Genomic DNA, 16093 nt, shown 5'->3' on the forward strand with positions numbered 1-16093 from the left:
AGCTGTCAATCAAAGGCATTCCAGTATGCCAATCAAAGGGATTCTAGTGAGGTAAAGTTAGCTAACGACAACAGGCCAAACTGAACAACTAGCTAATGTAGCAAACCATATAACTTAAATACTCTGGCAGCACATTAGTAAACTCAATTTAGCTAGCAGACTGGATGGCGAGTTAGCTAACGTTAGCTACATTGACGTTCAACGATTTCTTCATGGATTCGCTAAAACCAACTAGTTAAGTCGGCGTTTATTATAAAATACCACGGGAAAAATACCAAATATCTATAGTGTATATAGCTAGCTAACATCACACTTTCATGATAAACCGAAATCTTGAAAAGTAAAAGCAAGTAGCCAGCTTCAAGCTTAGCTAGCTACTACGCGTTAGCTGGCTAGCAGGTTTAACCAGCGAGCACAGACCTAGATTTGATCAGTAAACTTACCTTCACGCTTGACCGATGAGAAGTCGATCCCAAACTGTTAATTCATACCCTATTCTTAGCTAAGCGGCAATCCAATAATGTATAGTTTTTATACTTTTTAACGTTAGGTAGCTAGCTAATAAAACTATGTTGATGTTATCGTGTCGATGATGTGATTTCCGGAAGTGGAACTCTTCTTCGCCTGTCCGAAACCCGTATGATACTCTGCATGCACTGGCTATAGTGCCACCTACTAAGGCGGAGTATCATCACAACCACCCAGTAGCATTCAGATTGTCTTTCACAAGGTGTGTTGTTTTTCTCCACTGAATTAATTATTATGTGAATGGATAGCTATAACCTGGCATGAAATAGCTATATATAAGCTATATACTGGGTCCATTAGTATACAATTAACAAAATATTACTTTATAATTTACATGTAAATATTTACTTGAATGTGCAATCAATGGAAGCATTATGTCAGACATCCAGATAGGGCCTACATCATTTCAAACTAAAGCCAGCTGACATTTGGGCAGTTATGCAAGTTGCTACCAATGTTTTCCCACTATTCTCCCACTGCATAACCACCATTATGGTAGGCCTATCTAGCTCAAAATGTGCAGCCTGTTGAGAGGTTAGCAAATAGAAATGACGTTGAAAAAAGTTCAAAGTAATTTTCTTTCAAATTGGTTTTGCTTTATTCCATTACAGGCAGTGAGGGGTGGCGGGGGTTAAATACATTCTCAATCTGGGACAGGAAGGGAAGGGTAGCAAACCAGGTCAACATGGACAAGACATCATTGAATTATTTATCTTTCAACACAGACCAATTTCTAAATCAGTTTTTATCAATTCTGTTAAATTCTGCCAATAATCTGTCATATAGATCTTTCTCACTAAATAGATTCCTTTTTTTATACATTTGTACTTTTTATATATATGTCAATATTGTTATAGATTTGTAATATACCTGTTATCGCAATACAGTTATTTTCTACCTTATTCTATTTTCATTTAATCTTTTTTTTTAAATTTTTTACAAAGACAGGAAACAAGACATCTGCATATAAATAATGACACAAAGAAGACAGTGCTGTACATGTCATGGAGAAAAGGTACTGTGGCAACTTCCTATGGTGATGCTGATATAGCCTACACTGGGCCGTGACCCACTGCAGCAAAGCTATTTCACACTGGTTGCTCAATACTGTGCTGGCAAAGTAGAGACTGCTGTGAGAGCATGGATTTGTGTGGTGTCAAACTGTAATCTGGCCACAGAGTGAGGCCTGTTGAGTGAAACCACAGCAAAGTAATTTCTAAGAGTACAGCTTCTATAGGTCACCACAGTGACCCCTTCAGAATGGCTGTATTGTATTAGAGGTCACTGTAATGACCCCACTTCCTATTATAGAGTCTGTCTCTCTGCCATCACCATGGCAGCTAGTGGAGGCTGCTGAGGGGAGGACGGCTCGTAGTAACGGCTGGAACGGAACAAATGGAATCAAACACATAGAAACTATGTGTTTGATACCATTCCACTAATTCCGCTCCAACCATTACCACGAGCCCGTCCTCCCCAATTAAGGTGCCACCAACCTCCTGTGATGTTGACACCCATTACTTTTTCACTTGGACAGAGATATTTTCCCACAGAGATATTCCCTTATTTTGAGAGAGTCGGCTGAAATTAATCAGACTTTCCCAACAACTGAAAGCGAACTCATTGAAAGCAAACCAAACTGTTACAAGAGTAATAATAAGGATAATAATACCATCAATAATAGCAATAATAGTAAGAAACAGTAATAAATAATGTAGTATGTTTGATCCAACCAATACAACCCAACTGATATTAAATATGTTTGCCACATATTTTAGTAAAATGTAGTGAAAGTGGGCACTACAACCCATCCAGTTCAACCCCAATATGCTTGAGATTAACCAGTTTAAAGGGAAACAAAGACTTAGAAGTCATTGACATAATTGTGTACCTCAGCAAGACCCCTTTAAGAGGAATGATCTCCTACAGTGCATATCATGGTTTTTTTAATAGCATAATTGGCTTGGTACAAACAGTTGGAGAGAGACATGTTGTGGGAGATATGTGCCATGGCAGTATTGTAGGGATAGCTTCCTCATTCTCTTCAGGGCGTTTTAACACAGTTTGAACGGGAATAGACTGATTGGCTTTTAAAGGGAGCGATACCAATATGTATCTTCTTCCTCTCTGAGTTAAACTTGAAACCTGTATCTTTTTTTTGTGTGAGTGTACATTTTGCAGTATTTCACAAACAGAAACAATATCACATCTTATAAATACATTTGGCAATACATTATTTGGCAAAAAGGGGGCAAATTGTGCATTTTGATGTGTGTTAGATGGTCGGCATGTTAGTAAGAGTTGCTGACTGACGAGTGATTTCTGTAAAAAAAATGGATACTACCTTTCTCATGCTATAAAAGACAACCAAAGACCAAAAACCACATTCTTAACATGTCACAATCACTGTTTTAAGACACATTAATTCTCTATGATCTACACTCCTTCTCTTCCACACTGTCATTTCCTGATAGACCTGAGAAACAAACCATAACGTCTTCTCTCTCTCTTTCCTCTCTATTGTTCAGCATCTGTCTCTTTTTTTTTTTACTTTCCTGATATTAAAGATGAATAAGCTGTAGGAGCTGATAAGGGAGGAGGGTACGTTAATTGTGGTTATGTGCCAATGCAAGCCCTACCTAGTGTCTAAGTCCTCCTCATCCCTGTTCAGTTGTCTCCCATTTGATAAAGTCACGTCACTGCATGGCTGTAATGCTACCATGTGTTGATGTGAGTGAGATAGTGTGTGTTGGAATGACAGTCAGTGGTGAGGCTATTCACCCCAAAGCAGCACAGGCCCCTGGCATGCAGACAGAGATTCAAATGTATTATTACAATAGTAGTGAAAATGCTATACACAGCTTTTGACACCTGAAAATGGAACAAGAGTTTTTAATCTCAGTCTTATTCATTATGGTCTGCCATGTCATGTCTTTGTAAGGTACTGTAACAGCATAGCAGATTGCATTCCATCGCATGCATGTTCAGTGATACTTTAATATCAGATAGATGCAGCAACGAAATAAGGAAAGAGGAGAGAGAAAGAGTCATGGAGAGACTGAGTGGGCCACTATACCATAGACGCCAGTGAGTTTTCTTCAGGGTGGGGACAGGGAATGGAGGTTCGTAGTGAGTGCGTGGGAGGAGGTGCTCCGTCGGCGGGAGAGAGGTCATTGAGCTCACCAGAGGAAGAAAGAGGGAATGAGGGTGAGAGGGAGATGCCAGAGGAAGGGTCAGCAGATCCAGCAAAGGTACGGGGGGGCTTGGGGACCAGGTTAGGCTCCATTGTGGCCCGAGCCAGAAGCTGTGTTTCGTCCCCTCTGTTCTTCCCCTGGACCCTCTCCTGACCATACGACCCCGACCGGACTCAGACTCCCCGTCAGACAACTCCAGAGGCGGTGAGCCACTGCCATCCAGCCTGAAGAGAGAGTCCAGGTACTGTGCAAACTCCAGCACTGCCTGACTAGGGTTGCCGTTGGACAGCTGGGCTGGAGGAGTGGAGGAGGAGGGCTGTGACTCTCCTGTCTCGGTTTCCCATCCTTCTCCCTCTACTCCCTCCTCCTCCCCATGGCTGATCTGTGGGCTGAGGGGAGCATTAGGGGGTGCTGCCCGGGCTGTAAACGCCAGGCATTTGATGGCATGGGGGCGGCACAAGGCTCTTTTTGTGTGAAAGGCTGACCTATAACACTCTGGGCCAGTGGTGCTGGGGAGTGGTAGCCGCTGTAGTGCGGAGTGGAAGGGGAGAGGCGCATGGGGTAGTCTGGGGTGGAGCCGGACCCCAGAGGAGTGAAGTAAGGTCCTGCCTCTCCCAGCTCGTGCTCTGGGGTGGCCTGGTAGAGGCAGTCGGCAGCCAGCAGCTCAGTGCGGGAGCTGAGAGAGGGGTTCTCCTCAGGGATGGGTGCATTCATTTGGAAGGGGAGGCACCCCAGCATGGGCGAGCCCCTGAGTGCAGCTGAGGAGCGTCGGGAGTCCAGGCTGTAGAGGGACTCAGCGCTGACAGGCTCTCCATCACGGCCAGGGGGCGTGGCGGTCCCTCAGCTCCACAGTAAGGCGCTCCTGGCCCCCCCGCAGAACCACTGGCACTGGGGGAGGGGGGCACTCCGCAAAGCCATCCAGTGATATCTCAGAGCGAGCACAGGAACTGAGAGGAGGAAAGGAGGGGAAGAGGAGGAGAGCAAAGGAAAGGGGGGAGATTGGAGGGAGGAAGGGTGGGGTAACAGATTCCCCAAATAGAGAAACAATTGTTTTAAAAAATGGGTCCGTCACAAGAGAAACATGATGTAATGAAATCAAAATAGGATAGAAATAAAATGGAGGCAGAAATGGGAAGGGGTCAAAGTAAGAAAAAAGTATAATATGGTAGGAATAATACAAGATGGATGAGAGTAAAGAAAGGGGGGTATTAGAGATAGTAGAGATGACAGAGTGATAGAGGAGAGGGGTTGGAGCACAGAGGTAGGAGAGGGGGATAAATTGTTAAGGTTAGGGTTACACTTCACAATCACTAACAGGACAATAGACTACTTCTGTTCTACAGGGGCTAAATCAGAGGGGGGCGAGGGGGGAACTGTGTACGACCATACGTTTCCACTGATCTGGAGTCAGACCAATGACTGTGGGTCAGAGAGCGAGGAGCGTGCATGGGAGAAAGGTACAGTGGTAGAGTTAATGCTGTCATGCTTTGCTTCTATCTGAACACATAGAAGAACAAACTTTGAAGGTACATTCTTGCAGACTCTTGCACATAACATACAGGCGACTGCCAAAATAAAGGAAACAACAACATAAAGTGTCTTAATAAGGCATTGGGCCACCATGAGCTGCCAGAACAGCTTCAATGCACCTTGGCATAGATTCTACAAGTGGCTGGAACTCTATTGGAGGGATGCAACACAATTCTTCCACGAGAAATTCCATCATTGGCTCTTTTGTTGATGGTGGTGGAAAACACTGTCTCAGGAGCCACTCCAGAATCTCCCATAAGTGTTCAATTGGATTGAGATCTGGTGACAGTCGGCCATGGCATAATTGTTTTCATGCTCATCAACCATTCAGTGGATAGGGGCATTGTCATCCTATGGGGGCAGAGCCATGGTAGCCAAAATATTGTAAAAAATCAGGAACCACACGTGTGGAAGCACCTGCTTTCAATATACTTTGAATCCTTAATTTACTCAAGTATTTCCATTATTTTGGCAGTTACCTGTACAAATGTATGAGATTTTGACTATACACAGTCAGTCATACATTTTTCCAATCTCTGCCATGACCCTCCCACAGCTCCACACATATCCCAGTGGACTAACCGAACGCTGCTGTTCCTGCGGTGTTTGGTGGTTGGGGTGGGCTGCTGGGAGGCAGGAGGGCGGCTGCCATGAAGATGGTCTCTGGGTTCAGGTCCACCTCGGTTGGGCTCACCATTACCTTAGCAGCTTCGACAGCAGGGCCGTCTTCCCTTTGTTATAGTTCTCCAGCACCTGTCAATAATACGATAGGAGGAGGAGCAGTCAATTTACTGCCACCAGCATTGTAGACATTATGGACTGATGATTTAGAGGCTCTGGAAGGACTGAAGAAGAAGAAAGAGGGAGAGCAGTAACAGTGAACAAAGGCTAAGGTGATCAATAAGGAGAATTTAAAGTGCTGTAGAACTGGAATTGCCTGTAATATGTAATTGACATCAGCAAGAACAATGGATTGACAGGTAGGCTAGTACAGGAAAAAGTGAATGTTAAAGATTATTGAAAACAAGGCATTAGAGACAAGTCAACACTGTGTCAAGTGAAGGGAAAGATTAAGGTCAGAAACACTAAGTCCATCCACCCTCATTTGTTTAAGCATGGTACTTGAATACTGAACAAACCTGGACAGCACAGGCAAACACCAAACCCGAGTAGATACCAAAGTCATGCACTATACCCCTGGATACAAATCTCACACAGATTAGACCTTCACCTTCCATGTTGCTGCACAAGTATTCCATAATATGTAGGCCTATGCCAGATGTATGTGTGGTGTGTGTACACCCTAAGTAGGTTATTCATATAAACTGATGAAAAGACAAGAGAGCACAGACAACAGTTACTACATTCATGGTAATCACGTCACCACACAGTTAAATATATTATGTCTTTAATGAGTTAAAACACAAAATGAAAAAAAGCATGATTCAAAAACATACAATATCATTAATACATAAGAAAACATTTGGATCCATGCAATTGTTTTTTAACACATTGTGACATGGAATACAACATTACAATATGAAAATGACAAATGGCTATAATGAAACATGAAAATAAATTATAATGGAGTTAACACTGAACAAACATGCATGGTATTGGTATGAAAGCTATGTGTAACAGGAAGAGATGGACAGAGAAGGATGTGAGTAAAAACAGTTAGCTAAATGATGGGTGTCAATCAGCTTATAAAAAACTAAATGAAGGACAGTACTTTTCTGGATGACTATGGTACATACTGAGAACCAGGCAAAAGCTCAATAAGGCAGCAAGCAGCATGACCTTAATATTTCCATAGCAACAACAATAGAAAAACACATCCCCACCACCCCAGCAGAACCATAGGGGATACAATCTCACATCTGAACAGAAACAAAGCCACCAAGACCAAATACTGTAAAACACATCAGTAGGTGCATCTCCAACAGTGCTCAGAGTGCTCTCCCACCACCCACAGTGCAAAGCAGTACCGGGGCAGTACTGTTCTGCCTCCTTAACGCCATGACCAGTGCTTGACTTGGACTGAAATAGGTGCCGGTAATCATTTTGAGTGCTGGTACTGTTTACATTTAGGTGCAGGAGCTCCACAGTACTTGTGAGCTAGGAAAAGGAGCTCAAGCAGTAGAACATTTGAGGTGCAGGTATTCAGCTCTGGTGAGCTACTGCCCAAGTCAAGCACTGCCCATGACTAATAGACAAGCACGTCCTCCCTCTTTTTAACAAACACATTGAGATAGAGTATTAAGCCAATTTATCTTTTGACAAATTACATCAATGAATTTAGCATAAACGAGGGCTAGCTTAGTGCTCCATCATCTCACTAATATAAAGTCAACTGGTCTGATTGGTGGGGGGTTATTTCAGGCTGGTCAATATGTACAAGTAGTCATCACTGTCAGGTAACAGGCTACTCTAATCTAATATAAAACCAGACCATTAGAATCTATTTGATATGACAACACGGTCTACAGTAGCCTGGTTGCCGGTCTGTTTGTGCCATCATGCCAACTGTGGGGGAACTGTGGGGGAATCAGAGGACTCAGAGAAGCTTAGCACGTCCTCCTTACTCAGGACACCTTGAGCTGCCAATTAAGAACAGCAGGAGGCCACAAGGAATAATGAGAGGGGTTAGTGTTGGAGAAATGGGGGTAACCATGGAAACCTCACTGCATCTAGAGAGAAAAGTGTGCGTTAGTAAGTAGGGTGTGTGGTGGTTTCTCAAGCTAGAGCGAAGAGCTAAGAGTAAGACAGGGTTTGTAAGACTGAAGAGGCAGAGGGGGGACTGTGAGCTGGAAAGGAGAGGTAGAGGCTGTAACATTACACCAGAGGATTTGGGATAGGTAGTGGGAGGGTGGTGGATGGTGTATTTGAAGAGTCTACTTAGGGGGGATGTAGGGGTATTGGATAGTACAGGTTCAGAGTGGGTTGGTGGTAGGGTACTGCAGGGAACACCTGTAAGAGGAGTAGAGGGGGTCCGTCTGTCATGATTGTGGGGGGAAGGGTAGGTCTGTTTGGAGGGTACTTGAGGGGAAGAGAGTGGGTGTGACACAGAGGGTGTATGAGGAGAAGTCGGTTTTCTGAGTTGAGGGGATTACAATTGGGAGATAGCGGGTTGGTCTATGAGGGAGATAGCGGGTTGGTCTATGAGGGAGATAGCGGGTTGGTCTATGAGGGAGATAGCGGGTTGGTCTATGAGGGAGATAGCGGGTTGGTCTATGTGGGGGGAGGTATTTGATGGTTCAGTGGGGGAAAGACTATCTATAAGAGGAGGGGTAGAGTGAAGCTGTGTTTGGGGAACAGATGGGGTATCGGTAAGGGGGGGGGGTAGATGGCAGCTCTATTTTGGGGGTAGAGGGACAATCTGAAAGAGAAGAGGGAGAGGAAAGGTCTTTGTGGGTATCAGAATATGTATTTGAAAGAGGAGAGAAACAGAGTGGGTCTTTCTTGGTATCAGAAGAGCTATCTGAAAGAGGAGAGGTAGAGAGTGAGTCTTTGTGGGTGTTAGAGGAGGTATCTGAAAGCAGAGGGGTAGAGGGCAGCTCTGTTTCAGAGGTTATGACCACCACAGTGCTGGCTGGTTGGCCCTCATCCTCCATCTCCACTGGCTCTGCCTCTGCCTGCTCAGAACTGAGACCAAATGGTTCCAGTACCTGCAGAGACATCATAAGTATCACACAGACATACAAACACACAACTGCAGTTTCAATCACACAACACCATGCTTACACCAATACCCCCCACACAGCAGACATACTCCAACACTAATGCAGTTCCATCAGAGGAACCTCAGTATAGCCTAAGCATGTAGTGCCTATGGAGCAGACCAGACAGAACATCCAGCACACCGTCAGTGAACAGCACCTTCCCCAGCTACAGCACTAGAGCAGCACAAGAAAACATGAGGTTAGTTCTAACTATTAATTGAAAACATACAATTGTTAGGAAAGCTTTTACAGACAGAAACCCACAAAAACATCCATACATAGAACATTCATCCAGTGTCGTCACCTGCCAACTCAGAGTATGAATGATGTTTGATTCATTGATATTTCCCTCAGTGCATTTCACCAGTGCCCCGCTACCTTATTCTGTCACCTTCTCCAACAGAGCATCTCATTTTATCTACAGGAAACCTCCACTCATCCCATCCAACACCCAAAGGAAACCCAGACAGACATGTACAGTGTATATATTATATCCACAGACCTTGTTGAGTCCCTCCATCACCATGTGAGGCATGTGCTCATTTAGCATGGCAGGGGAGATGATAACCTCGTTGAAAGACTTGTTATCCCCCCAGAGAGCTGAGTAGGTGGGCTCCTCCTGTCCACAGCTACACACAGAGGGGGGGGGGGGGTCGGAGAAGTGTCAGCTAAATTATATACGCAGCAAAATGATGTATGCATGCACATTTATACCAGTAGTAATGTCTGAGTAAAGCCAGCCTTTTCCCTAGTACAGTTTCTTTCCAATCAGAGTAAAACATATCACACTAGATGTGTACTAAACTGATTGGTAGTATACACAGAATACAGTCTTCAGATGCGCCCCCAACATCAGTCAAATGGTGGTGAGGTCTGATCTTCCACTAGTGCCACGCAGTACCTTTCTAGACAATGTTCCGGACGGTAACTATAGATGTGGCGGATGTACCCAGTGTAACTTCACAAACAAATGTACAATGTTCAATCACCCTATCATGGGAAAGGGCATTAAGATTAAGGGCATCATTACATGTTGTTTCACAAAAAATGTGATATACCTGATGAAGTGTATTTGTGGTCTATGCTATGTAGCTAAAACAAAAGGAGCTCTGAAAACAAGGACAGCAGAACACAGGAGTAATATCAGGACCCTTGACGAGAGAAACCCTGTGGCTGTGCATTTCATGGAGGCTCGTCACAACATTAGCTCTTTGAGATACATTGGCATCGAACATGTTAAGACTCCTAGGAGGGGCAGAGATACTGATAATCTATTATTGAGAAGAGAATTGTATTGGATTCACCGTTTGTGTACCATGTCTCCTAGAGGTCTGAACCAAGAGTTTGATATCAGACCATTTCCTACATGAATATGTCACTTTACTTAGATTTTTCTTGCCTTCCAGGTTACCCACTTGGTCATTTTGTAAATATATATTATTTTCTGGAACCACTACATGTACCCATCTCATTGTTATTAAATTATTAGAGATACACAAATGTTTTTTGCACCCACCATGCGTCATGTGAGGTGAAATCTGTATATTTTGGGATGTGAGCACTCAGTTTGTTTGACCTGACGAAGATCAGTTTCGGATCGAAACGTTCTCAATAAAGTGGTGAATTGGGAGCTTTAACAGTGTGCGGGCCTTCTTGTTCTATACTAGTATTCTTTATTAGCCCAGTACCTATGTTTTTAAGGATAACCACAAACTTTTCTATGCATGCACATTTATATCAAAAGTAATGTCTGAGTAAAGCCAGCCTTTTCCCTAGTACAGTTTATTTCCAATCAGCATGAAACATATCACACTAGAGGTGTACTAAACTGATTGGTAGTATACACTGCCCTCACCCACCTGGACAAAAGGAATGCATATGTGAGGATGCTGTTCATCGACTACAGCTCGGCCTTCAATACCACTAAGCTCACCACAAAGCTCTCAGCCCTGGGACTGAACTCCTCTCTATGCAACTGGGTCCTGGACTTCCTGACAGGGCCGCTCCAGGTGGTGAAGCTAGGCAACATCACCTCCTTCACACTGATCCTCAACACGGGAACCCCACATGGGTGCGTCCTCAGTCCTCTCCTGTATACCCACGGCTGCGTGGCCTCACACAGTTCCAACTCCATCATCAAGTTCACTGACGACACAACAGTAGTAGGCCTGATTACCAACCAAGACGAGACGGCCTACAGAGAGGAGGTAGTTATTCTGACGGCATGGTGCCAGGTAAACAACCTCTCCCTCAACGTCAGCAAATCAAAGGAGCTGATTGTGGACTTCAGGAGGAACCAGGCTGGGCACGCTCCCATCCTCATCAACAGGGCCACCGTGGAGAAGGTCAAAAACATAAAGTTCCTCTGCGTAAACATCTCCAAGGTGCTGAAATGGTCAAACCACACGGACACCCTGGTGAAGAAGGCACGACAGCGACTCTTCAAATTCAGGAGGCTGAAGAAATTTGGACTGTCCCCGAGGAGCACCAGAGAGCATACTGTCAGGCTGTATCACAGCCTGGTACGGCAACTCCACCTCCGCTGACCGCAAGGCTCTACAGAGGGTGGTATGCTCAGCCGAACGCACCATCGGATGCACACTGACTGCCCTCCAGGACACCTAAAACACAAGGTGTCGCAGGAAGGCCAAGACGATCATCAGGGACCTCAGCCACTCGAGCCACTGCCTGTTCTCCTCGATTTCATCACTCCGACGCGGGCAATATAGGATCATCATGGCAAAAACTGACAGACTGGCCAATAGCTTCTACCCCCTGACCATCAAGCTGCTGAACAGCCACCACTAGTCAGCTACCTACTCCCCCTGTCCCACTCCTGCCCCCCGGACTTCCTACCCCCCGCGGACATTTTACCTCCCCTTCAATGGACATTTATCCACCCGCCCCTCCCTCCCCTGCACCCCCTCAACCCCCCAATGGACATTTATCCACCCGCCCCCTCCCTCCCCTGCACCCCCTCAACCCCCAATGGACATTTATCCACCCGCCCCTCCCTCCCCTGCACCCCCTCAACCCCCAATGGACATTTATCCTTGTTACTCACTCGTCACTCTATGGACAAGTATCCTTGTTTAAACACTTCTAACTGCAGCAGCTGTATAGAATTTAAAACTAGCTGTAAATATGTGTATAGATATATATACAGTATATGCTATCCTGTGATCTTTTTCCATTCCATTATTTTACTTTTTATTACTACTATATAGTATTACTACTATTATTATTTGTGTTATTGTTTCACCCACTTCTCTTTGAGCCGCATTGTTGGTCAAAGAGGATTCCACTGTACCCTGAAATTACATCTGCGACCCTGTGCATGTGACTAATAAACTTTATTGTGCCATCATTGTAATACCAGGCCTCTTACCATGTCTCTAAGGGGTGGTTGTGGACCACGTGGATGACCTTGCCCGGGGGGTAGAGGGGGGTGGAGGCTGACAGGGCGATGCTGAGATCACTGGGGTGCAGCCAGAGACGGGTGCTGGGGGGCACGGGTGCCGCCTGGGGCTGGGGGCCGTCGTCCACAGGCAGTTCGGACTTAGGAATGCACTTAGTGCCCCCTGCAATGATCCTCCACTGGCAGAGAGATATCAGCAGTTACAACCTATACTGATAGCGGTTAGAGCATAGTGTTGATGCTTCATTTCTGCTTAGAATATCACGGAGCTTGATCACACACACACTTTGCTATCTTATTAGAAATACATGCGCTACCTTTGGCTTGTCGCTCTTCTGTAAAACTTCCAGCAGGTGGCGCCGAAACCCCTCCAGCTGAGAGAGACCAATCCTATGAGAGACAAGCAGCAGAGAAATGAGTACAACTGTACACCATGACAGATATGATACTTGAGATCGAAGGGGTTTCTACATAGATGGCATACCTTGGGACAAGGTCCTTTCCCAAAACGACAGAGGTGACAAACTCTTTGGAGTACTCCATGGCATCCTCACTGTAGAAACAACAAGACGAGAAGAAGAATGTCAGAGACACAAAAAGAGAAAGAGGATGTGAAAAAAGGAAGGGTGGGTCAGAAAAACAATGTGTTTGTCTAGTAAGAATGTGGTGTACTCTTCTCCTTCCCCGATCTCTTTCCCTCCGTCACCACTGACATTTTTGCTGCTGAATTTCCAACCAGATTTTTTCCACACACAAAAATCACAACAGTCTGATCTCATTCCATCTGGCTAAATAATTCAACGTCTCCCCACAGCAAACGTCGATGTGTAGAGGCATCAAGGCCCGCGATGAGTTGCCCTTCGATAAAAAGCATCCAAGATCTCGACATCGGTGTCATAAAAGGGAATACATTTATATCGGATCTAATCAATATCAATAGAGATCAGAGACAAATGGGCTAGATCAAGAGTCACGACTGACAAATATGAAGAAGAAAAGAGATCTCAGCACAGAAATCCCTGGTGTATACGGAGATGGTGCTTCTGAGTTCCCTGCTTTATGCTATAGCCTAGAAACTGGAGGACTTGACAAAAGGCCTCTACCTCATTTGATCAGCACAGACAGTCTAGAACCAGTTCTAACCACAAATTACCTCATCTCAGAACAGCACTGGACTGGCAGAGCACTGGAACATGTCATATGTTCACACACAACCTCTTTCACCATGATTTACATTGCAAATCCAGTTTGAGGGGACTGAAAGACACACATGGACATGTTACACAGTGATCTTATGACTGGTGAAGGCTGGACGTTTCAGTGTGCGAGTTTTGTATACTATAGGTCATTTCTTTCCCAATGCAATTCCAGGCTGTATAAGCAATGGGATATGGATGTCTGATGCAAAGTTTTCTTGATCCGAGTAGGTCTTGGTGCTTCCTGTCCTGTTGCAATAGCTACAAGTGGCTACAAGCAATGGGCCGAGCAACTACATCTACCGTATAGTTTGATGACAATGATGAAGGCCGTAGTTACCTCAGAAGGCCACCTGGTGGAGAGTAGGAGTAGCACTGCAGTGTGGGGTACAGGGGGCGGAGCAGGAAGGAAAGGATGGCTGCAGTACCAGCACCAAGGGAGTGTCCCACTATAACCAGGCCGTAGTGCATGGTTCCCTTACCCTGAGAAAAACCTTAGGATTAGACTTGTATATACACACACCCACCCTTCAACAAAATCTTCTATTTCTTCTAACGCTCTGTTCCCATGAAAGTGTTAGTTATGCAAACATGTATTACATTTCAACCAATATACACAAATCCTTTCTACACAGATTAGGATTATACTTGTATACACGCACACCCTTCAACAAAATCTTATATTTTCTTCTAAGGCTCTGTTCCCATGAAAGTGTTAGTTATTCAAACATATTACATTTCAACCAATATACACAAATCCTTTCTAACACACTCCACACAGAGACATATCCACATATTCATCACTCATGTACCAAGTCTCTCCCAAAGGCTTGTGACAAGATCATTTCCTGCTCCAGTTTCTTCTTAATGTACTCTGCTGAGTAAACCATCCCCTGAGACAGGAAGATAAGAAGGGAGGGAATAGGGGAGAGAGAGAGAGAGAGGGAGAGGCAGACTGTTACATTCCATTAATCTTTGCTTCTCTTCAGCCTCTTCATTCAGTTATTTTAATATCCACTCATTTTACATCTATGAACCATTCCACTTTTGAGAGGTGAAATGGCCCCTGTGCTTTGGGAGCACATTAGACTAATATATCTTGGGGATGGCTTGTAACAGAGGGTGAAGAGACACCCAAGGGAACCTCTGATTGGACTAGGTTTGGCTGGGTGAATGTGAGTGCATTCTGACCTTGTGGCCCAACCAGTTTCCATGCTGCTCCTCCACTGGCAGACGCTCAGAGTCCCCTGTGAGATCAGTCAGGGCATCCTAACACACACACACACACACAAAAACATGTTCTGATACTATTACATGCACTTAAATATATTCTCTGGTACTTTTCTATACTTTTTAGCCACTAGTTCTGAAAGTAGCACTCATGAGCCAAAGGTGGTCCCCAAAAACTGCGTACTACTTCACATATGTGCACCACGTCATTGCTCGCTCTCTCTCCCTACAACCTCATTGGATAACACTGGGCAGGCCTCTGCTAGCGGTCACGCAGCGGCAGGTAGCCTAGTGGTTAGATCGTTGGGACAGTAATCGAAAAGTAGCTTGTTTGAATCCCAAGAAAAATCTGCTGTTCTGCCCTTGAGCAAGGCAGATGTCGATTAAGGCAGCCAGGACTCTGATTCAGAGGGGTTGGGTTAAATGCGGAAGACTCATTTCGGTTGAATGCATTCAGTTGTCCAACTGACTAGGTATACCCTTTCCCTTTCAAATGTGAGGGGCTGAACTTATTGGCCAGAACTCGAATTGCTAGGGGGCTGGGCTACATTGGGGGAAATGTCGAGAAAATGGCATGGCACAGCTTCAAGAAAACAGTCGCTTTCAAACTAGGGATTTCCTGGCTAATTGAGGTAAGACTGTAATTCTGCTCATAGATTATGCATGTATGAACTACACATTGACACATCTAGCCCAAAGCGGGAGGTTTAAAAAATACTTTCTTAGTTGCTAAAGTACTGGAGCATGTCTTTAAGTGGAGGAGGTGAAAACAAAAGATGAAAGACAGGAGAGATAGAGGTGTGTGTGTGTGTGTGTGTGTGTGTGTGTGAGAGAGAGAGAATGGGCTCCATTTCCTCAAGTAAAGAAAAAACCATTTTGCTGTGAGAAAATTAACCGTGCCATTTTAAATAGATGGGTTGACACATGATCAAGGGGAGTTCTGAACACTGCTAGCAAGTGCAACACATTTTCTTCCTGCTCCAGATAAATAAATAGTCTCTTTCCATGGACACTGTTAAAGAAATCGTGCTGCAGAGTATAGTGATTTTACAGTACTTCCTGCACAGTTCAGTGCTGTTTTTCGTGAGCAAATTTGAGCCAAGAGAATGCTTAGCCAACAAGAGAGGGGGTGTGGGAGTTCAGTTGAAAATGGAAAGATTCTATGTCATAGAACTGCAAGGAATTTAACTGCACTGAAAGTTGTTGTACTGCAAAACATTTTATTGTGCTCCATGATTGACTTACATGGACTTAGGTGACTATCTGGTAATTCAC

General features: G+C 44.7%; 1 pseudogene; it reads right to left on the reverse strand.

Annotated features, from left to right (window-relative positions):
- Nucleotides 1-1458: 1458 nt before the first annotated feature.
- LOC123484406 lies at nucleotides 1459-14857 on the reverse strand (annotated as a pseudogene).
- Between the last annotated feature and the right edge of the window lie 1236 nt (nucleotides 14858-16093).

This window comes from Coregonus clupeaformis, unplaced genomic scaffold (genome assembly GCF_020615455.1).
Source record: "Coregonus clupeaformis isolate EN_2021a unplaced genomic scaffold, ASM2061545v1 scaf0304, whole genome shotgun sequence".
NCBI lineage: Eukaryota > Metazoa > Chordata > Actinopteri > Salmoniformes > Salmonidae > Coregonus > Coregonus clupeaformis.